Raw genomic sequence first — 22,792 nt, 5'->3', positions numbered from 1 at the left:
TTGTGCTGTCTATGCTGACAGCTCAGAGCCTGGAGCCTGCTTCGGATTCTGTGTCTCCCTTGCTCTCTGCCCCTCCCCCACTCACACTCTGTCTCTCTACCTCTCTCAAAAATAAACATTAAAAAATTAAAAAAAAATACATGATTCTCATCAGTTTGTGCACCCCCAAAAACTTCATCTTTTGTTACAAGTAAAAGGTATGCACTTAAGAAAAAAATTCCAAGTTCACTTCCTATTAATAAAACCTTATACATATCATTTTCACCATTTCATAGGCTACCATGACATAATTATTTCCATATTTCTTTTTTTAATTTCCGTATTTCTATTTGATATTATAAAATGAAACAAAGCACTGAACCAATTTTAATAAATTTGGTACAGCATGTTCCTGGCTGAAAAACATACCCAACAATGACTTTTTCAAAAAGGGAATCTGGAAGGAATTCATTTCTCCATGGTGACAACATTCAGTATTAAATTATATCACCCAAAGATTTCTCTCAGTTAAATAAGCTCACAGCATCGAATGCAATATGTGAAATCTGAAGAGAACATCATTTCTCTAGATATTTGAGGACTTATATCCAATGCATACTGCTTTGCTTAAAGAAAATGCCAACACAGAGACTAAGGACTAAGGAACATGTATGCTATGGGGAGATGTGCCTGCTCTGATGCAACAGAACAGGAAAGAACATTCTGGTATTCAGGTGACAAGGCACTCAAGGAAACCTAGAAGAACAATGCAATTTCAAAGCCCTTAAAACAAGTGAAAATAATCATCCATAACATGATAAAGGTATGTATTTTAGAACACACATCAATCTCTAACTCAGCTTCTCCAGAAATTATTAAAATAATTACAAAAATCCCCCACATTCTCACAGAAATCAAGAACTGACAGTCGACCAGAATCTGAGAGGAATTCTCATTAAGGGCAATGAAGGATTTTCATAAAGAACCGGATCAGTTTCCTACAGTTGCCGTGACCACAAACTGAGTAGCTTAAACAACAGAATCTATTGTCTCATTGTTCTTGAAGCTAAAAGTCTGAAATCAGGTATAGGTAGGGTTGACTGTCAAGAGAAGGATCTGTTCGAGGTCCCTCTCCTTGGCTTGCAGAAGGCCATCGTCACGCTCTTACGGCATTCTCCCTGTGTATATGTCCAAATATCTTTCTAATTAGGACAGCAGTCATATTCGTTTAGGGCCTACCCCAATGACCTCCTTTTAAGTTCATTACCTCCATAAAAACCCTATGTCCAAATGAAGTCAAATTCTGAGGTTTTGGAAGTTAGAATTTCAACATCTGAATTTTAGGGGAACACAACTCAACCCATAACCAGGATATGTTCTTTTAAAAGAATTTGACAATACTAAAATTAATCAATCAAAAAGCAATTCTCTCTCCCTCTCAGGAAATAATGGTAAAGAACTTCACTATGGGCATCTGGGTGGCTCGGTCGGTTAAGGGTTGACTTCAGCTCAGGTCATACCCTCACGGTTCATGGGTTCAAGCCCCGTGTCAGGCTCCACACTGTCAGTACGGACCTGCCCCTCCCCCACTCATGCTTTCTCTCTCTCTCAAAATAAATAAATAAACTTAAAAAAGAAAAAAGAAAAACTTAACTACATCTTTTCCAGGGGATATTACATCAGCTAGTTAACTGCTCATTTGAGGAATAATGTAAGAAGTTCTGTCTGACCAAGGTAGAGTTACCATCTTATGACTTATGTTGGGGGTGGCGGAAGGAGGTGGGGTGCAGCAGGAACCGGATTCCAAAATTCACTGCTGTATTTTCAAAAAAATTACACTAACCTGTCCTGACCCATAGGTACATATACCCTGTCAAAGGTCCTTAAATTATGTCCAATGCTATTTCTTGGCTGGTACACTAAAAGATCTAAATAGAAAGTATCTGTTAAGTGAAATATTTAAAAGGTAAATAATCATAAAGAAGACCTGAAATGAAACATGAACCCGCAATGGATATCACAATCAGTAGCTGCTATTGATACGTCCTTGCTGCTGGGACTAGGGCGGTTCTGAATAAACAGAGACAACTTCTAAATAAATAATAATTAACCACAAGGACCTGGTGACCAATCAGAAGATGGTATTGAAAAAAACAGAATACAGGGGCAGGTGGGTGGCTCAGTTGGTTGAGTGTCTGACTCTTGATTTTGGTTCAGGTCATAATCCCAGGGTCATAACATTGTGCCTTGCGTAGGGCTCTACACTGAGCGTGGAGCCTGCTTGAGATTCTCTTTCTCTGCCCCTCTCCTCCACTCTCTTGCTCGCACTCCCTCGCTCGCTCTCTCTCTCTCTCTCTCCCTAAAATAAAATCAAGAAAAGAACAATACGATATCAGAACATGTCTGGGGCAGTGAGTGCGGGGAGAGGGGTGAGAGGACGAGGAGAAGAGACAGTCTTATTTAGGACTCATGTGGAGAAGTGGATTTGTGCTCCTGACGTTCAGAACACTCTTAATGTTAAAACCTCCTAGACACAAGGGTATTAAATCGGAGTTGGGGGCAGACTGTGGAGAAGTGAGTTTGGGGGAATGTTCAAAAGCTGGAGGCAGAGAAGACTGTCAGGGACATCTCAACACTGGCTCTGTGATCTCGCCCCAGACGTGGAGACATCCTCACTGATGCTGCATTAATTCAAAAAATTGGAGAGCTCAGGCTTCACAGAATTTCTCGAACTCTAGACTGGACTTTTTGTTACATAGGATAAATACCTTCCACTTGTTTAAGGCCACATTTTTCAAGTTTTGTTACACATAAATGTACAATTTTCCTCACTGCACACTCAGATACACTACACCCCCAAAGTTTGTAAGGATAACATCCATGGCATACATGATGTGGTAAGAAGAATGACAAACAATTGCATAAAGGAAAAATCTTAAGGCCCCTAAAAGTGCGGGGGGAGGAGGGTTTGTTGGGGGCGAGAAGGGGACAGGGAGACAAATACAACCATCATCCTGTGGCCAGGCCCCTTCATACACTAGTAGAAGATAATTAAAATTCATCATGAGTTGACCAACACGTGAAAGATGAACTTGGATGGTTTAGATAGGTCACTGTAAAATGTATATATGTTTCGGTTTCATATAAGTCCAATATGTAAAAGCTAATCCTGCTTAATTTCTAAGAGAATTCAAGAAATCTCCACACCAAAAGAACACATAAATATTTCCTTTCGGCACTGAAATTTGCTAGTTCTTACTTTCAAGATTCCTTTGGATATTCCTTTGGGTCCTCTTAACTTCCACGCAAATTTAAAAATCAGCTTGTAAATGTCCGCAGAAAAGCTTGGTGAGATTATGACTAGAGCTGCATCAAATTCATGTATCAATTTGGGGAGCACTGACTCCTCTAGTTGCAACGAAATACTACTAATGCAAAGCTGTATTCTAAAAGCAATCTTACTTCTTAAAGGGATATATTGTCAAAGTAGCACATGTGGCTTTTTAATGAGATTCCATCACTCTTATTTTTCAATATAAATTAGATCCAATTAATTTGGACCTTGTTGGTCCAACAAGGTTAACCAGACAAAATTAATTCTTAACAAAAGAGAAAATCAAATAGAAATCAAATAATTTGTGTGTCTCTCTCCTAAAAGGTTCTGAATTCTTCCTATCACTTTTCTGAGAGAATAACACTTTTCTTCTAGAAAACAAAAAGTTTCATAAAGATCAAACTGATGGTTACCAGAGGGGAGGAGGGGAAGGAGGTGAGTTAAACAGGTGACAGGGATTAAGGAGTGCCCTTGTGATGAGTACCAGGCGTTATATGTAAGTGTTGAATCACCATATTATACACCTGAAAATAATATTACACACTATGCTAACCGGAATTTAAACAAAAATTTAAAAAATAAATTACATGGAAGAACAAAAAAAAGTCTATTTTCTCCTTAAAAATACTAATGTATCTACTCACCTATGAGAAGACAAAACCACTGTGAGGTATGTGTATTTTATATATATATATATATATATATATATATATACACACACACACACACACACACATATATATATATATATACAAAATTAAATGCCATATATGCTAAGCTGGACATGTACCTAATAATGTATGAATACACTTTTAATTTAATTTTGAAAAACAACAAGTATTCTTACTTTTTTAGGGTATAGTAACATACTCTCCACTGAAACAAATTATTCTTGAATCATGGGTAATTTTTCCTAAGAGCTTACAATTTCCATTAGCATACACAACAAACACATTCTATTTATGACAACTTGAGAGACTACAAGATCTTAACTTGAATTTTTTTTTAATGTTTATTCATTTTGAGAGAGAGAGAGAGAGAAGGGGCGGGGGGCAAAGAGAGGAGAGAGAGAGAATCCCTAGCAGGCTCCCTGCCCTCCACGCACAGCCTGACACAGGACTCGATCCCACAAACTGTGACATCATGACCTGAGCCGAAATGAAGAGTCAGATGCTTAACCAACTGAGCCACCCAGGGGCAACTCCCCTAACTTCAATTTCTGAATCAAAGAAAAGACATATTCAATTCCTTAAAACCTAGAAATCTGGCTATGGTGTAATAATTAAGCAACAAGAATTCTTCAACATCTACTGATCTAGCAGATGCTTTCAATAATTAAGTCACTGGTATTTATTTAATAACCTGGGCCATTTTAGAGACTTACCTCAAACTAAGACAGACAGTCTTTGCCTTCCATGGTACTTGTCACTTGCAACCAAACCGATGGATGTCCTGTGAATTACCTAAACTTTCACATAATCCTCAATCATTACACCATAGACCTCTGGGCTTTCAACATTTTTTTTTTTCTCTCATGCTTTTTGGTGTAATAAAGTCTTCTAGATCTACTTGACCCTATACTGTGTGAGTATATAACTTAAATGAAAGAAAAGAAGAAGAAAGAAAGCGAACCAAGGAACAGGATGAGGAATCTTCAGTTCATTATATGAGCAAACTGTGTGAACATTCTTAATACAAATAAATATATACAATAGCCAACTTGACAATAAATTATATTTAAAAAAAGAAATATATATAAGAAAAAAATGATAATCTCATTCCATCAAAAATATAAATGCTTCAAAACATTTTTTCTACTATCTTAAAAATCGAATGAAAGTGAAACTTTAGAAAAGCCACTAAAAGCACTAATGAAATAATGTGAAATAAAGGATAACAAAGCTTACATCACAGACAAGTATTTCTAAGAAGGATTAACTGAGAGTACCACTTGGTAACAAGTGGTAACCTAGTTCTAAACAACTGATTAAAACAAAAAATGGGCAAATCAGCCACGACCTAGCCATGTAATTAGGTAGGACACAGGAATCTAAGTTTGAATTTCTTTAAAATGAGTAACAGACTGGGAATGCAAGCTGATGCAGCTACTCTGGAAAACATTATGGAGGTTCCTCGAAAAAACTAAAAATAGAATTACCCTACAACCCAGCAATTGCACTACTAGGCATTTATCCAGGGGATACAGGTGTGCTGTTTCGAAGGGACACATGCACCCCCATGTTTATAGCAGCACTATCAACAATAGCCAAAGTATGGAAAGAGCCCAAATGTCCATCAATGGATAAAGAAGATGTGGTATATATATACAATGGAGTATTACTCGGCAATCAAAAAGAATGAAATCTTGCCGTTTGCAACTACATGGATGGAACTGGAAGGTATTATGCTAAGTGAAATTAGTCAGAGGAAGACAAATATCATATGACTTCACTCATATGAGGACTTTAAGAGACAAAACAGATAAGGGAAGGGAAACAAAAATAATATAAAAACAGGGAGGGGGACAAAACAGAAGAGACGCATAAATATGGAGAACAAACTGAGGGTTGCTGGAGGGCTTGTGGGAGGGAGGATGGGCTAAATGGGTAAGGGGAATTAAGGAATCTACTCCTGAAATCATTGTTGCACTATACGCTAACTAACTTGGATGTAAATTTTAAAAAATTAAAAATAAAATTAAAAATAAAATATATATGTATATGTAAATAAAATAAAATAAAATGAGTAACGGATAAGCCAAGACACTCTAAATTGGCACCACACATGACTTAAAAGCAATAAAAGGCAATATAAATCAAGAGTATGCAGTTTTTCAACCATCATCACTCAACCACTCTATTGATTAGCTAATAATCCAGTCTTTGTTTGCAACATTATCATCTATTGTCTGAAGGGAATTAAATACATTCCAAAAAAGCTTTATATTAAATGGGAATGAAACAAGTCCTAGAACAGGATTGAGATTTTAAAATTCATATTTTCATGGAAAAGGCCCAAAACAAAAGTGACTGAACAAATTATTAGTCTGACATAGTATTAACTTTAATAGAAATTCTGAATAAAATTATCCAACTCTCCAAAATATTGTGTACAACATATTCATATTTTGTCACTAATATATCAAGGGAAAATGCTGGCTTTCAAATCACAAACAGGTATGTTCTAAGACTAGATACTTCTAGAAAAAGAAGAATATTAGCAACATTCCATTTTCATTCATGTTTCTATCAAAATCAGTGTTAAAATTACATTTAGAGATTGTATATCAAATAAAAATTTTACAGTGATAAAGTTTTACAGCCAAATATCAGAAGTTCCAGAGTCTACACCTCATTCTACCACTAAACATGCAGTCTTTGGTCATAGCATTTCTGAGGTTTAGTTTTCTCCCCAACAGTTATTTATAAAATTAATTTTGCATCACTTTGAAGTCAAAAACCTCAAATTGTAAAGAGCAAGGATCTTAGAGGTAAAAATTAAGTCATCTCTTTTGGTTACTTTAATTTCATATATTTGTCTATTTCACTGAATTTCCCCTATTTCTTAGTTCTGTATAGAAATACAATTGTACTTCAGTCAACAAGAAGAACAAAAATAATCATAATTGAAAGAACTCTGAACTCACAATTAGAAGAACTGTATTCAAATCCTGGCTCTTTTATGGAATCTTGAAAAAGTTACCCCTCTGGGTCTCAGCTTCCCCATCTGTAAAAGATGGACAATAATACCGTCTTTTAGGAAAGCCACCCTAATGATTAAGAGAAAAAAATGCACATAATGCAACTAGTGAAATGCCTAGCACATGGCAGATGCTCAGTAAATACTAATTTTTAAAAAACACAGATTTTCCTACTTCTTCACATTCTTATTATTTTTTTTTAATATTTTTATTTTATTTTTAAGAGAATGCAAGTGGGGAGGGGCAGAGAGAGAAGGACAGAGGATCTGAAGCAGGCTCTGTGCTGACAGCAGTATGCCTGATGTGGGGCTCAAACTCACAAATTGTGAGGTCATGACCCGAGCTGAAGTCGTAAGCTCAGCCCAGGCACCCCGACTTTTTCACATTCTGCTTCCACATCTACCGGTTTCTTCCAGCAGTGCCATTTCATATTTAATAAAGTTGGATTTTTAATAAGGTTATGATCTTTCAATGACTTCCTGCTATAACATAAAAGTACCACTGTATAGGTTTGTCAGACACAATTCTATTATCTGCAAATATGACAATTTGGTTCTGCATGACTTCATTAGCAGTAATACTACAACCTCCTATGTGATACTAAAACAGCTTTTAAATTAAATTCTGTCTCATAATAATAATAATTAGTATATATTTCAGAGAAGCATTTCCCAAGTTTTAATTTTGTGCCTGTATCACAGCATTACAACAGTTGATAATATAGACACAATTCAACTATCCAGTAGAGCATATACATGAGCAAGCAAACAATTACCATAGAGTGTGATACAGGAGAAATCTCGAGACCCATGGAGACACAAAAGATGGACATCCTAACCTACACTTTAATGGGTCCAGGAAGGATTTCTGGAGAAATAATGGTGAGAATTAACCCAGGAAGAGGCTGGGGGAATTGCATGTTCTAAAACCCATAGATAAGAAAGCTCAATTCTTTCTTGGCAGTGAAAATAGGAGAGGTGGCATTCAGAACACAAAGGCCAAATGATGACACAAGAAACAACAGGTCAATATGCACCAAATGATAAAGGAGCTGATAAGCCATCTGAAGGAGTGTAGAGTTTTACCTGACAGCAACAGGAAACAGGTCAAGAGTTTGACCTCCGAATTTGCTTTTCAGAAAGATCACTCTAGCTGCAATACAATGAATAGGGATAACACTGTGGGTTTGAAGACAGTGGGGCCGCTGCAGTACTGCTGGTAAGAAATGATGGTACTGACATTTATCATAATCTCTCATTACTTATTTCTGGGCTTTTTTGTTTAACCAACAAACGTCTTCTACTCTCCGCTACTACTCTTTATGCTCGTGTTCCCTAAGATCAGAACCACGTGTGTGTATTCACCACATAACGCTTAGCATGGTTTCTGCCACATAGGCTGTCTCCAATGAATATATGATGAAGGACAGTAATAGTGAGAATGGCAATAACAAGAGGAATATGAGAGCTATTTTGAAGACACAACAGATAGGACTTGGTGCTCACACCAAGTTGATAGCGACGAGCATGAACTATGAAATAGGCTCCACAGAAAGGTACTACAAGGACAAGAGAAAAGAAAAGCATTTTGAGATATTAAAAGCCTTCTACGTAAAGGATAAGCACTATTATTACACTACAGATGCCCAGTGAAGTCATTAACAAATTCAGATTCTAATATATGGGACAAATGAGTCTACACTTAACGAAAATAGATTTTGAGAAGGGAGAAGATACTACCAGATTTCACATTAGTCTTGAGCAGGATCAGACTAATGAGACTTAGTGGTCCCATTAAGTAGACAGAGAAGCGACACGCTAAAACTCTGTGACATAGTATAAAGTTTGGATTAACGCAGTGAAAAAACTACAGAGAGGGAAAACAAATATGATGCTATGACAATTAGGCTGGGTGCGCACAAAGAAGCAGCTTAGCTAAAATTATGAGTTTTGAAAAAAAAAGAAAATCCAAGACAATACAGAAGAACAATAAATCATGGGGTTTGATGCAATATGTAAGGCTAGAGGCAAGAAAAAAACCTATTTTCTAGGCAGAGTGATGAGGAAAGAGGGAGGAAGCGAGCATGACAGGAGGGAGGAAGGGAAGTGATAACATAAATGAGGCAGAAGGGGAACAGACACCTAATCTGGTCTCAAGAAATTGTAAGTCAGAGAATATTTTCATAAAATGGCACCAGAGAATTCAACAGAAAGTGTTCCACAGGAACAACAAAAGTGCAAGCACCCTTTGCCTATATCAGTAAACCAAATCTTTGCAAAAGTTGAGGAAAATGGGTCTACTTCCTGCTGCTTTGCTTGTTTTTTTACATTTAAGCAGTTATAAAAGAAAGACTTTTATAGTTGACCAAAAATAAATAAATAAGTAAACTGGCTTCCTGATTTAGAAATGGAGAGAATATAGCTCATCTGCCATCTAACAGTTTTTATTTTGGTGGATATTCAGATACATTGGCCACTTTCTCAAAATCGCATGGCAAACTGAGCTCACAGGCATACACAGACCTCCTGATTCCTAATGAAATACTCTTCACTATTCTATACTGTCTTCACTTGCCACAAACTTCCATATACCAGAAAACGTCATTCTTCACTCAACTTGGTTAATCAATGTGTTTCACTAAATCACGTTAATCAAAAGTAAGTAGAACCGTAATATTTATGAACAAAATGATACGATGTCGGGGCTCAGCGGCATATAGAAGGAGGAAGGAAATGCCCTAGCCAAAGGGACATGTTTTACCCAAGCTCTTACCCCCTTCCCCTGGGACAGCCCATATCCAATGACTGATCGATTCAGGGATATAAAAACCAGGTCCCCTCGTATCCATTCAGAATAGCCCTAAAGGGTCATTCCATCTTCAGAGTTCCCCTCACCACCCCCCCCCACCCCCCCAGGGTCAACTGAGATTCCACTAAGACTCATCATAACTCAACTTCTCCCTTTGGCAGAACCCACTTCCTGTCCTTCCTTTCCCTGGATGTTGATACCAAGAGCATTCCCTAATAAACCTGAGGGCGAATCTCCATCTCAGGGTTTGCTCACCAGGGAACCCAGCCTATAAAAATGAGTGTTGAAGTTCTTTTTAGTACAAGAGGGTTCATGACATTACTTGATTTGTTTGTGTTTAAAATTGTCTCTAATTTTAAAAAATTGTTTCTAATGTCTATTTATTCTTGAGACAAGGAGAGAGAGACAGAGGTCAAGCAGGGAAGGGGCAGAGAGAGAAGGAGACATGGAATCCAAAACAGGCTCCAGGCTCTGAGCTGTCAGCACAGAGCCCGAAGCAGGGATCAAATTCACAAACTGTGAGATCATGGCCTGAGCCAAATGAAGTCAGACGCTTACCCAACTAAGCCACCCAGGTGCCCCAAATTTTCTCTCATTTTTAAAGGGTACATAGAAAAAAATTTAATGTCCACCAATCAAGAGATTAAATTATGATAGAGCCTTACAATGGAACACTACAGTGTGAGATATGAAATAATCTCCAAAATATATAGTGGGAGATAAAGATACAGTGTAGTGTTTAAAACACACTCCCATTCTGTGCTTTAAAAGGAAGAGATATGTATGTGTATCTATATACATGTATACATGCATACATATGCATACAACATTTAGAATAATTCTGTAATGATACCAAACCAAAAATAAACAAAAAACACAATGACAACTATCTATGAAGAAGGAAATTAAGAAGTAAGAGGCTACATTGAGTGGGAATCCTAATTCTCAAGATAAATTTATTGGTCTTAAAGTTTTCCTTTGGCTACTTCACTGTATTCCAAAATATAGCTTAATAAATAACAAAATAAAATGGCCCTGACTCACCAGTTTCTTTTGTTTTAATGATGCACGTGTGCATACATAGAGTTTCCAAAAAATGTTTAACAAGAATCTATCTGTAGTGTACAATCTTTCAAATCCTAGTTCTTCTCTGCTGGGAGCGCTCTGTCCCCAAACCCATGAATCACTACTTCTGCAAACATATTTTCAGTTCATGTTCTATATACGGGCACATAATACTTACGGCTTTATGTGTAATTTGTTTAGGAAGTTGTAATCTGGGGCGCCTGGGTGGCTCAGTCAGTTAAGCGTCCGACTTCGGCTCAAGTCATGATCTCACGGTCCGTGAGTTCGAGCCCCGCGTCGGGCTCTGGGTTGACAGCTCAGAGCCTGGAGCCTGCTTCAGATTCTGTGTCTCCCGCTCTCTCTGACCCTCCCCCATTTATGCTCTGTCTCTCTCTGTCTCAAAAATAAACAAACCTTAAAAAAAATATTAAAAAAAAAAGAAAGTTGTGATCTGTGTTCCTCAAGGGTAAGCCCGCCACCTTTGCTATTTAATCATCACCAAGCAAACTTCATTCTACTGGGATCTGCAGTGGCTCACCAACACTAAGAAGAGCTCCTGACTTCTACTACTGGTCAATATGTACTTATTGAACGAATAAACAGAATAACGATATCTAGCATTTACTAAGCTCTGTTTGCCAAGCAAGAGAAGACCCTTTTTTTGTTAAATCGAACTCCTTCTGGACTCTTTCAAGAATCTTACTCCCTTAGTCATCCTCTACCTGTCTACCATTTTAATGTCCACTAAATTAGCCTTTGTCCTTCTAACATGTTCACATGTCATATTTATCCAACACACCTTCCCTTGTTACTGACGCCTGGTTGTAAATCTAGTTCTCTCTCTCTGTCATTCTAATTACAATCAACATTTTGAAACCTGTGGTCTTTGACTCCCTGTTTCCCTTTCCTCACTACAAAAGGTCTCAGGTATTCGAGTTTCTATCCACAAACAGGATCTAAGGACTCAAGAGCTCCTTCTACATGAAGAGATCAACGATTTCTCTGACACTCCAGGGCAGAACTCTCCAGTACTAAGAGAGAAGCAATGCCTTGGACAGACGTGAGGAAAGAGAGGCTGCTTTGACAATAATGTACTGTTGACACCTATTCTTTCCATTCTTCTAAATCCAACCAATTTTATTCAGTTCTTACAGTCTTATAAAGCTGCTGGTTTGACATGGCCGATCACTTGCTAATCCTCAACCGTCTCTCTTCGGTGTCTGGTTCAGTTCTCCCACAATTATCCTCTATCATGTCAGCTTTCTTCTGCCTAGATATATGAAGGCATAGAAAGCCCTAGGAAGAACTCAAAGGACAAGGGAAGATCTCATATCTCTGTTTTTCGTTGGATTTGGACTATTTAATTTGATTTTTCTTTTAATAAAAACCTTAGGATGAAATTTACTTTTCCCCTTATGATCCAACTTTTTATTATGAAAAATTTCAAAGGTACAAAAGGTTCAAAAAAGAGTATAAAACTCACTCAATGAATAATATTGTACCATATTTCCCTTGTCAACATTTGTGTATGTATGTACCTACATACATATTCTTTTTTGCTAAACCTTTTGAAAATAACCTACACACATTATGACAATTCACCACTAAATAATTTAAAATATACAGCTTAAAAATAAAGACCATTGTCCTTCATAAACACAATCCCATTATCACAATCACCATTATCAACACCATAATAATTCTCTAATAGCATCTATAATCCAGCCTATATTCAAATTACTTCAGCTGTCTAAAAAATGTTTTTTGTAACTTCTTTTAAACCAGTAAATATTCAAGTTGTATGCATTGCATTTGGTTGTTATGTCTCTTTGGTCTTTAGTTCTAAAACAGTCCCAACTTTGTTTTTTTCATGTTAATTTAAAACAAAACAAAACAAAACAAAATGAATTGCTCATAAAATGTTACACATTTTAGATTTGTGTGATTTTTTTTTTCTCATGTCATTTAGCTTGTTTCTCTATCTCCTATTTTTCCATAAACTGGAATTTGAACCCAAAGACATCACTAGGCTCAAGTAAAACATTTTGGGCAAGAATACTTCATAGATGACATTGTATACACTTCATGGTACATCACCACAGGAGGCATGTAACATCACATTGTCCTACACCATTTGATTATGGTACTGACTACCAGATATCCCCACTGTAACTATTTTTTCCTCCTTTAAAACCATCAATAACCTATGGAGTGATGTTGTGATAAGACCATGCTGTTCTGCGATATCACATATAACACTGATATCTCATGTGATTTCTAAAGCTATAAAACAGGACAACATGTGAAAAATCGAGTATGAGATCAATGTTAATTTCTCTACATTGCTTTTTAAACTCTCGGGAGCGCCTGGGTGGCTCAGTCAGTTAAGTGTCTGACTTCGGCTCAGGTCATGATCTCGCAGTTTGTGAGTTCGAGCCCCGATGTCGGGCTCTGTGCTGACAGCTCAGAGCCTGGAGCCTGCTTTGGATTCTGTGTCTACCTCTCTCTCTGTCCCTCCCCCCTTCAAAAATAAACAAACATTACAAATAAATTTTAACTCTGAAATGCAAAAGCAAGGTGTATTTCTATCCCAGGAACACGGGCATTTTCAGAGGAGAGCCAATATCATCTCAGTCTGTGTACTTCCTGTGTGCCAGACTTACAGAAAAACAAACTCAAATTCTCTCTCATGAGAATGGGCACACATGAACAGCCTACACTACCCACCTTCTGACGGGGAACACAAGAAACAAGGACCGTAAGTAGCTCAACCTTACTTGCCACAGCTGCAAGGGAAGAAAAAAGGAAAGTCTGTAAAGGTTTATTCAGATTCTCATAGAATATTCCTACTTCATTTGTCAGAAGAGTGTGTTCAAGTCAAATTCACAATATGATGTCATGAAGGAAGTGATTATTAAGACTATGAGTTTTCTTTGTGCTGTGCTTTTGATACCAATTGATTAAAGACTTGGAAAAAACTGAATCAGATCATACTCTTGGCTATAAAGCAATAAGACAGCTAGGCCATAAAATGTACTAAGAAATAACTGAGCTGCTTACTCAGAAGAAAACGTTTCTGGAATTCGAGAGTTGTGAGGGGCACAACCTTCTGAACGCTCAGCTTGTCACTAAACTGACAACATTATACTTTATTATTTGAGTGGCAAGAAACCTACTCCCAATGTACTTGATACTTAAGGACTGCTGTTTTATTTATTTATTTTTTTTTTCCAACGTTTATTTATTTTTGGGACAGAGAGAGACAGAGCATCAACGGGGGAGGGGCAGAGAGAGAGGGAGACACAGAATCGGAAACAGGCTCCAGGCTCTGAGCCATCAGCCCAGAGCCTGACGCGGGGCTTGAACTCACGGACCGCGAGATCGTGACCCGGCTGAAGTCGGACGCTTAACCGACTGCGCCACCCAGGCGCCCCAAGGACTGCTGTTTTAAAGGAGTTCCAATATTCTGTTCAAAAGGACATGTGCAACGAGCAGATGGCAATGGAAGACAACACAGTCTTCTTTCTCATTGCAAAACAGCCCTGAGCACATGAGAATCAGGTTTTGAAGAACTGTAGAGCTATCTGGTCAAAAATACATCACAATTTTTTAAATGATTCATAGATGTTGAGGCATGAGTCATTTTCTAAATTTCTACAGCTGCCATCGGGATGTCTGAATTCAACTTCTGCTCTATCACCAACCCGCCTCGGTTTCAAGAGCTACGATTAAGCTAAAAGCAAACGATGCCCATCGAGCCCCTAAATTTTAGGCAACAGGGACCCCATTTGGTAGAACCAAATCTCTCCTCTAATCTCACCTGCCTCTCGGTTATTCCTACTTTTTCCCCTCATGTTGCCATCAAAACTAAATTGAGCACTGAAGTTTTTCAGTGTTCATAAATTAAACGACCCAGAAGTAGAAACAAACATGCTGCCCCAAACTGGAAGTTGAATTGCCACATTATTCTGGGAACTGGTGAAGTATGCTGAGTAAATACGATGATTTGACAGTCATTCTGGCAAGGGACGGTCCCAGCTCCTGCATTTACTAACTACAAACCTTAAGGAAATATGTAACCTCTCTCCAAGTCAGAATGCCCTCATTCGTAACATTACCCTTTTCCTTAGAGACCACAGAAAAGTGTTCTACCTGTCACAACTGCTCTTGACAAGGTCACGAATGACCTCTCCATTACTAAATCCAATGTCAAGTCCGAATCTTCATCTTTCTTGACCTACCAGCAGCATTTGGCATAGTTCATACTTCCTCACCCTTAAAACACCTCTCTTTGCCTCCAGGTCTTCATTCCTTCCTGACACCTCTCGAGCTTTAGTCTCTCCATTTTCCCTCATGTTTAACCTTTAAATGTTGGCATTCCAAGAGCTTAGTCCTCGCACTTTTCTGGCAACCCTCCTTCCCTTCCTTCCTCCCTCCTTCAATGATCTCACCAAGCCTCATGGCCTAAATATCAACTACCCATTGGCAATTCCCAATTTACAGCTTGAGGCTGTCTTCTGACTCCACACTCACATATCCAACTTCCTACTCAACATTTCCCTCTGGATAGCCAATTAGCTTCTCAAACTTGACCTGTTCAAAGGTGAGTCCCTGGTCTTCTTGCCCAAACCTGCGCCTCCCACAATCCTCACCATCTCCGTTGACAGCAACTCCATTTTTACAGCTCCACAGGCCAAAATCCTGGAATCATCTTTGAGTCTCCCCTCACATACATTCCACACCCCACACCATCAGAAAAAAAAAACACTACCGGTAATACCTTCAAAGTACTCTATCCGGAGCCGTAAGACTCCTCTACACCTTCACTACCACCACCCCACTCCACCTCACCGGCATCTCCCACCATGAATAACACAATAGCCTCTCGACTGGTCCTCCTGTTTTCCTGTTGCAATCTCAACAGAGCATGCAGAATGACGCTATTTTTTTTCTAATCACATCGCATCACGAATCTGCTCAGAATTCTTCCCATGACTTCCTGTCTCGCTCAGAGTAAAAGCCAAATTATACAACTGCCTATCCTACGTGAATGAGGCTGCTGTTGTCTCCCATGCTTTCTCTTCATCTGCTCTTGACTCTTTCTTGGTTTTCTTCAACTCATCAGGCAGGGTCTTATCTCAGAACAGTGTCCCCCAGGCAGGTCTTCAGGGCACACTCCCTGACCCCCTTCAGGTCTCTTCTCAGTGAGCCCTTTCCCAACTAACATAAATGACAAAATCTATCATCCGAACAGTATTTTATCCTGTCTCTCCAGAGCACTTACAATCCTTTAACATACCAAACGTTTTGCTTATTTCTCTTCTGGCTCTCCCACTATAATGTAAACTTGAAAGTGATGATTGATGTTTGTTTTGTTCTACACTGTATTTCCAGTGCCCAGAATTTCTGCCACATAGCATGCACCCAAATACTCGTGGAATACACGAACAAAGAAGTGAATAAAGTATATTTGCTTTGGCTTAAAAAAGAGTTGTATCCATCAGCAAATGAAAATACGTCTTGATTTTACATGCTCTGGATTTCACTGAAGAGTTGCTAATCAATTAATTTTCTATAATAATTGCAACAATTAATACAAGTCCCCCTAGTCAAATCCCTGCTAACATACTGTTTTTCCTCAGCTGCAGGCTGTTCCTCTTCTATTCTATCTGTGACACATACACAACCAGACATGTCGTAGGACCCATGCAGCTAATTAGCTGACATGGTTTAATCACCACTACACTCACGAAGGCCTGTTAATGAGTCAGAAAACTGTTTCTTAAACTCAGTAAAGTGATCTTTTATTAGTGTGAACTTTTCACTCCCCCTAATGGTGGTTTTTGTTGTTTGTTTATATTTGAAATGTTTAAAAAAAAGAAGAGCCCTTAAGGAAGACAGCCAAATAGATAACTTGAATGTGAGAACAGAAGGTAACTGGCACACTCTATCAGTCTGTTATCACTGACATATATTAACTACCAACATTCAGAAAGAAATATGTATGTGCAAAACGCTAGTAAAATACCTTCAGTGAGCTTGAAAGGTCATAAATTACAATTGCTAAGCTGAATGGGAGACAGTGGTTAAAAAGTCATGTATTTCCAGTAATTTTCTATTCTAAAAGAGCCTGCAGAATAACCATTGGCACTTGAGCAATTTTCTCTGCCCTAAACTGACCAGTGCCCTAACTTTTTATTATTCCATCATTTTCTGACTTCCATTAACCCAAGCAACTATCAGCCAAAACAAAACAAAACAAAACAAAACAAAACCTACATGTTCATTAAACATCACCAACACATTTTGGAAAAGATGCCTAATTTTATTTGAAGTGTTTGATATTTCATGAATACAATATATATGTTAATAGAAAAGAAATAAAAACTCCACTTGGCCAAGGACTTTCTGAATGTAGTCATGATGTAGGACTTCTTCCAACAAAAATTTTTGTGGTCTTCTCAGCAAAGTAGCTTTAAGTAATCAGATACAGATCAAGGCAAATGAACCATAAGCACAGGGTTCAAATTCGAAGTTGACATCATAATCATATTATCTGTAAGTAGGGACATAAGGTATCCTCACTGATAACAGGATTTCACTGGGCCGTAGGAAAACTCTCAGTTGGTTCTGCCTGTGATCAATGGCATGCACATAGCTAAGACCATGAACTCTTTATAAAGTGCAACAATGAAGGGGACAAAATGGGAACGAACCTACAAACTTCACTAACCCCATACTTTTTTTTTTTTTTAACGTTGTTTTTTGTTTTTTCTTTTTAAGACAGAGAGAGACAGAGCATGAGCAGGGAAGGGGCAGAGAGAGAGAGAGACACAGAATCTGAAGCAGGCTCCAGGCTCTGAGCTGTCAGCACAGAGACCAACATGGGGCTCGAACCCACAGACTGTGAGATCATGACCTGAGCCGAAGTCGGATACTTAACCAACTGAGCCACCCAGGTGCCCTAGAGTTATCCCTACACATCTAAACAGCTAAAATAAAAATATAGTGCTAATACCAAATGCTGGCACGGCTGCAAAGAAACTCAATCCCTCATACACGGCTGGTGTTAATGTTAAATGGTGTAGCCACCCTGGAAAACAGTTTGGCAGTTTCTTCACAAACTAAACTTACACTTATCATACCACCCAGCTATCACATTCCAAGGCATTTATCCCAGAAAACATGAAACTTTACATCCAAACACACACAAAAAAAACTGTACAAAAATGTTCATAGCAGCTGTATTTGTAATAGCCCAAAACTGGGAACAGCCCCAATGTCCCAGGGAAAGGTTAAACAAATTGAGGTACATATATACCATGGAATACTACTCAAATTATGCAACAATTTGGATGAATCTCAAAAATTACCTCATGCAACAATTTGGACGAATCTCAATCTCAAAAAGCTTTCTGTTGTGTAATTCCATTTATATGGCACTCCTGTACCGATAAAATTATAGCGATGGAAAAGTGATTAGTGACCAGAGGTTAGGGATTGAAGGGAGATGGATTTGACTAAAAAGGTATAGCAGGAAGGAGATCTTCATGATGATGGGATAGTTCTCTACCTTGATCACAGTGCCAGTTACAGGTATGTACACGGGTGATCAAATGGCATAGAACCATGTTCAGGCATTGCACCAATGTCAATTTCTGGGTTTTGCTATTGTACTGTAGTTGGATAAAATGTAACCACTGGGGGGAACTGCCTGAAGTTACATAAAATGTAACCATTGGGGGAAATCAGACCTCTCTGCACTATTTTTGCAACTGCCTGTGATCTACAATTATTTCAAAACAAGACTAAGAGAAAATGGGAAGAATTATTCATGTAGAGAAAGAAAAATAATACAAAGCATTGTGTGAAAACCATATGATATTACAGCAAGAGCAAAGAAATAAACCAAAGGATCAGAATAGAGTGTTCAGAGTATGTAAGAGAACTCGTTCTACAATAAGGGTAGCATCCCTTGTGTAAGGGGAAAAGAGAGAATGCTTCTAGGAGAACTGGCACACTACATGGAAAATAAACTGGATCTCTGCCTTGTGACATTAAAAAAAAAAAAAAAAAAAAAAAGACTGGATGCACTAAAGACCTATACATTTTATTTTTTTTTTTTAAATTTTTTTTTTTCAACGTTTATTTATTTTTGGGACAGAGAGAGACAGAGCATGAACGGGGGAGGGGCAGAGAGAGAGGGAGACACAGAATCGGAAACACGCTCCAGGCTCTGAGCCATCAGCCCAGAGCCCGACGCGGGGCTCGAACTCACGGACCGCGAGATCGTGACCTGGCTGAAGTCGGACGCTTAACCGACTGCGCCACCCAGGCGCCCCAAGACCTATACATTTTAAAGAAAACTATAAAGTTAGTAGAACATAAGAGTAACTTTATGACATAAAATTTAGGGAAACACTTCTCAAAACCCCCGAAGCACAAACCAGAAGGCTATTTTTTTCCAATCTGATTACATCAAAATTGAAGATTTCTGTTCAATGAAACCCATCAGGAAAAATGTTACAGACAAATGATAGAATAGAAACAAGAACACTCAAAATATTTTAAAGACCAGTATCTAGGAAATACAAGGAATTTCTGCAGATTAACAAGGAATGAAACCTCAAAGTAAAAATGAGAAAGAGATGAACAATTTTACAAGAGGGAAAGCGAAAAGATAAAATACACATGAAGAAATGCTCAAACTCCTTAGTAACAGTGAAATGTAACTTAAAATGAGATTTTACTTTGTATCAATTAGTGCCAGGAAAAACTAGGACACTGGATAACACTAAGCATCCAGGGAGATCCAAGGACACAGAAACGCTCAAGAACTTTCTGCAGGAGTACAGACCACTGCAGTTTGTTCTGGAACACAATCCAGCAGTCCTTTGATAAAACATAGGAATGCAGAATGCACTATGATCCAGAAATCACATTCCTGGATATAGATCTCAAAGAAAGCATCATAAGGGCGCTTGGGTGGCTCAGTCAGTTGAGCATCTGACTCTTGATTTTGACTCAGGTCACAAACCTACGGTCGTGAGATTGAGCCCGCATCAGGTTCCACGCTAAGCATGGAGCCTACTTAAGATTCTCTCTCTCTGCTCCTCTTCCCTGTTCTCAATCTCTCTCGCTAAAAAATAAAAATGAAATAGTAAATAATAAAAAAGAAAGCATCATAGAGGTCTCAGATGTATGTCTATTATACAGCATTGTCTGTAGAAGAGGGAAAATAAAGGTAAAATGGGTATCCACAAATGGGAGAGCAGATTGATAACCTGTAGTAGATACACTCTCTGAAACACTCTGCAACAGTCAGATGCAAGGGACAGTGACACGAATAGCTCTTTAAAATGTGGTAAGAAGGAGGGGCGCCTGGGTGGCTCAGTCCATTGAGCAGCCGACTTTGGCTCAGGTCATGATCTCACATCTCACGAGTTCGAGCCCCGCGTCAGGCTCTGTGCTGACCGCTCAGAGCCTGGAGCCTGCTTCGGATTCTGTGCCTCCCTCTCTCTTCCCCAACCCACTCGCATTCTGTCTCTGTCTCTCTCAAAAAAAAATAAACATTAAAAAAAAATTTTTTTTAATGTGGTAAGGAGAAAAAGTTTCAATTTACGATATTATACAGCATATATGATATATAATATTTAACATGATATCCCTAAAAATTAAAAATGTGGGCACCCAAAACAATATATACTTAATAACACCTACAAACAGAAGGATACGTATCACACATGCTAAAACGGCTTCCAACGGGTTGATGAACAAGGGAACGGGGTGGGAACTGGAAATAAAAGACAATGATTGGGGAAAAAAAACAAACCAGGAGACACACCTTGAACAGCCAATGATGATCAGTGAATTGAGAATGATTCATTCAATCCTCTGCACCTGAGGTCCAAAACAAACTTTAAGGGCTCATACCTAACAGAGCACCCTACTAAGGCTCAATGCTCTCATGACAAAGGCATTAAACTAGCTCACTACTTTCAAGTTTTCAACGTTAAGCCTGTTACATGGATAAACCACTCCACTTACATTGCTTCAAAACAGAACTTATATCCAAGATAGAAATAAAAGGAAATTGTAAGATACAAGGCTCACTACTCAAAATTTAAGTTCCTTCGATGATACTCAAATAAAGCAAAGCCCAGTCCTTTAGATTTACTTAATCATCAAGATCTTTTAATATTTAGCTATGTACAGGTGGCAATAAGAAAAAATAAAGTGTGGGGCGCCTGGGTGGCGCAGTCGGTTAGGCGTCCGACTTCAGCCAGGTCACGATCTCGCGGTCCGTGAGTTCGAGCCCCGCGTTGGGCTCTGGGCGATGGCTCAGAGCCTAGAGTCTGTTTCCAATTCTGTGTCTCCCTCTCTCTCTGCCCCTCCCCCGTTCATGCTCTCTCTCTGTCCCAAAAATAAATAAACGTTGAAAAAAAAATTAAAAAAAAAAAAAAAAAAAAAGAAAAAATAAAGTGTATAGTCTAGTTTTGTTAGGTAGAGCTCTGGACTGTTTTTAAAATACAGACATTTAATCAAATGAATGTCTCCGTAATAATCTCTAGTTGAAATTAATGAGGGATTTACCATCTATGTACGTTCTGTTTTCCCAATTTGAAATAATTAAGACCTGTTATTTTCACTGAAATCAAGGAAGTTTTTGATTCTTTGTAAATTAAGGTATTTCAATACATTATTTTTACCTTTAAACCGGCTTCCACCCCCACTGCCACAAGTAGCTTATAAAACAAGAAAATTTGTATGTTACACCAAAATTTCAAGTCAATCAATTTCTCTTAGACAACATGTGATTCTTGCCATCTTATCCATAAAGTCCTAAGCGATATCATCTGAAAGAGTCATACCCTGCCTTTTTTTGGCTTACGGCAAATGTTACTATGAAAGCAAGCTGTAGCTCTCAATGAATCCTAAAATCAGCAGCATCCCAAAATTGCCAACGGGGTCAAGACGCAACCGTACCTGCCATAATTTCAAACTATAAGAACAAGCAAATTCTGCCTAGAACCTCAGAAACTGCCAAAGCAAGTGAGTCAAAACATAAAAGTAAAGTTTTGAATCAAAGGCAGCGTTGACTCCAAACACACAGAACGCTGGGACCCAAAAGTAAGTGGGAGTAGCAGGTATCCTTAGACCAAGTCCGATGGCAAAGGGATGAGGGCGAGCAGGTGGCACCTCTTAAATGAAACTGTAACAGACGTCAGTACCTTAGGCAAGAACAAACTAGAGAGGAGTACCGATAGGTCAGGAGAGAACGTGCTTACCCCCAAAGCAAGCACATTACCCAAAAGCACCGTCAGTAGCCACCCACCCATCATCACAAACCACCTCACTCCGTTTACATTGCCAGTGCGGGCAGGGAGGTCCCATCTCATGACCAAAGCCAGTGTCACCAAAAGCAAATGTCATACACCAGGCCAAGGAGCCCCAAAGACCCCAGGCAAAACCCCCGCTCCAGGCAAACGCGCCTAGCTATGGGCCTGAACCTGCAAGCTCGGCAAAGAACAGAACTTCCATCAGCAGCGCTCGAACAGCTGGCGCCGCCCACGTTCAGAACGGGCTGTGACCCTTGACCCCCGGCCGCCGACCTCCACGTCGCGGGCACATCCCACGCCGGGGGAACGTTCCCCCTGGGGTGGCTGGAAAGCCCCCTTACCTGTCACAGCTTCATCTCATGCCGCGATGTTGTCTCTCCCACCGCCCGCGGGTGCCCCAGCAAAGGCGGACAAGGCGAGAACGTTCTGTGGGGAGGATGTGGGGTGCTCAAATCAGCGTAGGCAAACCTTTGGGGACCGCAACCCGAGCCCAGCCGGCGTATCCCCACCGAGGCTGCAAGGCGCCGTTGCCACCGCCGCCGCTGCAGTAAATCAGCTGACACCCAA

General features: G+C 39.1%; 1 protein-coding gene across 9 annotated transcripts in view; it reads right to left on the bottom strand.

The window, feature by feature from the left end:
• Positions 1 to 22,792, bottom strand: part of WDR7 (WD repeat domain 7) — a 358,314-nt gene extending 335,522 nt beyond the window's left edge. For 3 of the 9 annotated variants that reach the window (XM_045457395.1, XM_045457400.1, XM_045457403.1), the window contains exon 1: positions 22,567 to 22,789. The gene's annotated coding sequence lies outside the window, so the exon portion shown is untranslated. Of the gene's footprint in view, positions 1 to 4,697; positions 4,808 to 6,959; positions 7,040 to 15,038; positions 15,044 to 20,730; positions 20,782 to 22,566 lie in introns of those variants that run through there. The other 6 variants (XM_045457394.1, XM_045457401.1, XM_045457399.1 and 3 more) reach the window with 5 other exon arrangements.

This window comes from Leopardus geoffroyi, chromosome D3 (genome assembly GCF_018350155.1).
Source record: "Leopardus geoffroyi isolate Oge1 chromosome D3, O.geoffroyi_Oge1_pat1.0, whole genome shotgun sequence".
NCBI lineage: Eukaryota > Metazoa > Chordata > Mammalia > Carnivora > Felidae > Leopardus > Leopardus geoffroyi.
The sequence above is the reverse complement of the archived record's forward strand: the minus strand, read 5'-3'. Positions and strand labels throughout refer to the sequence as shown.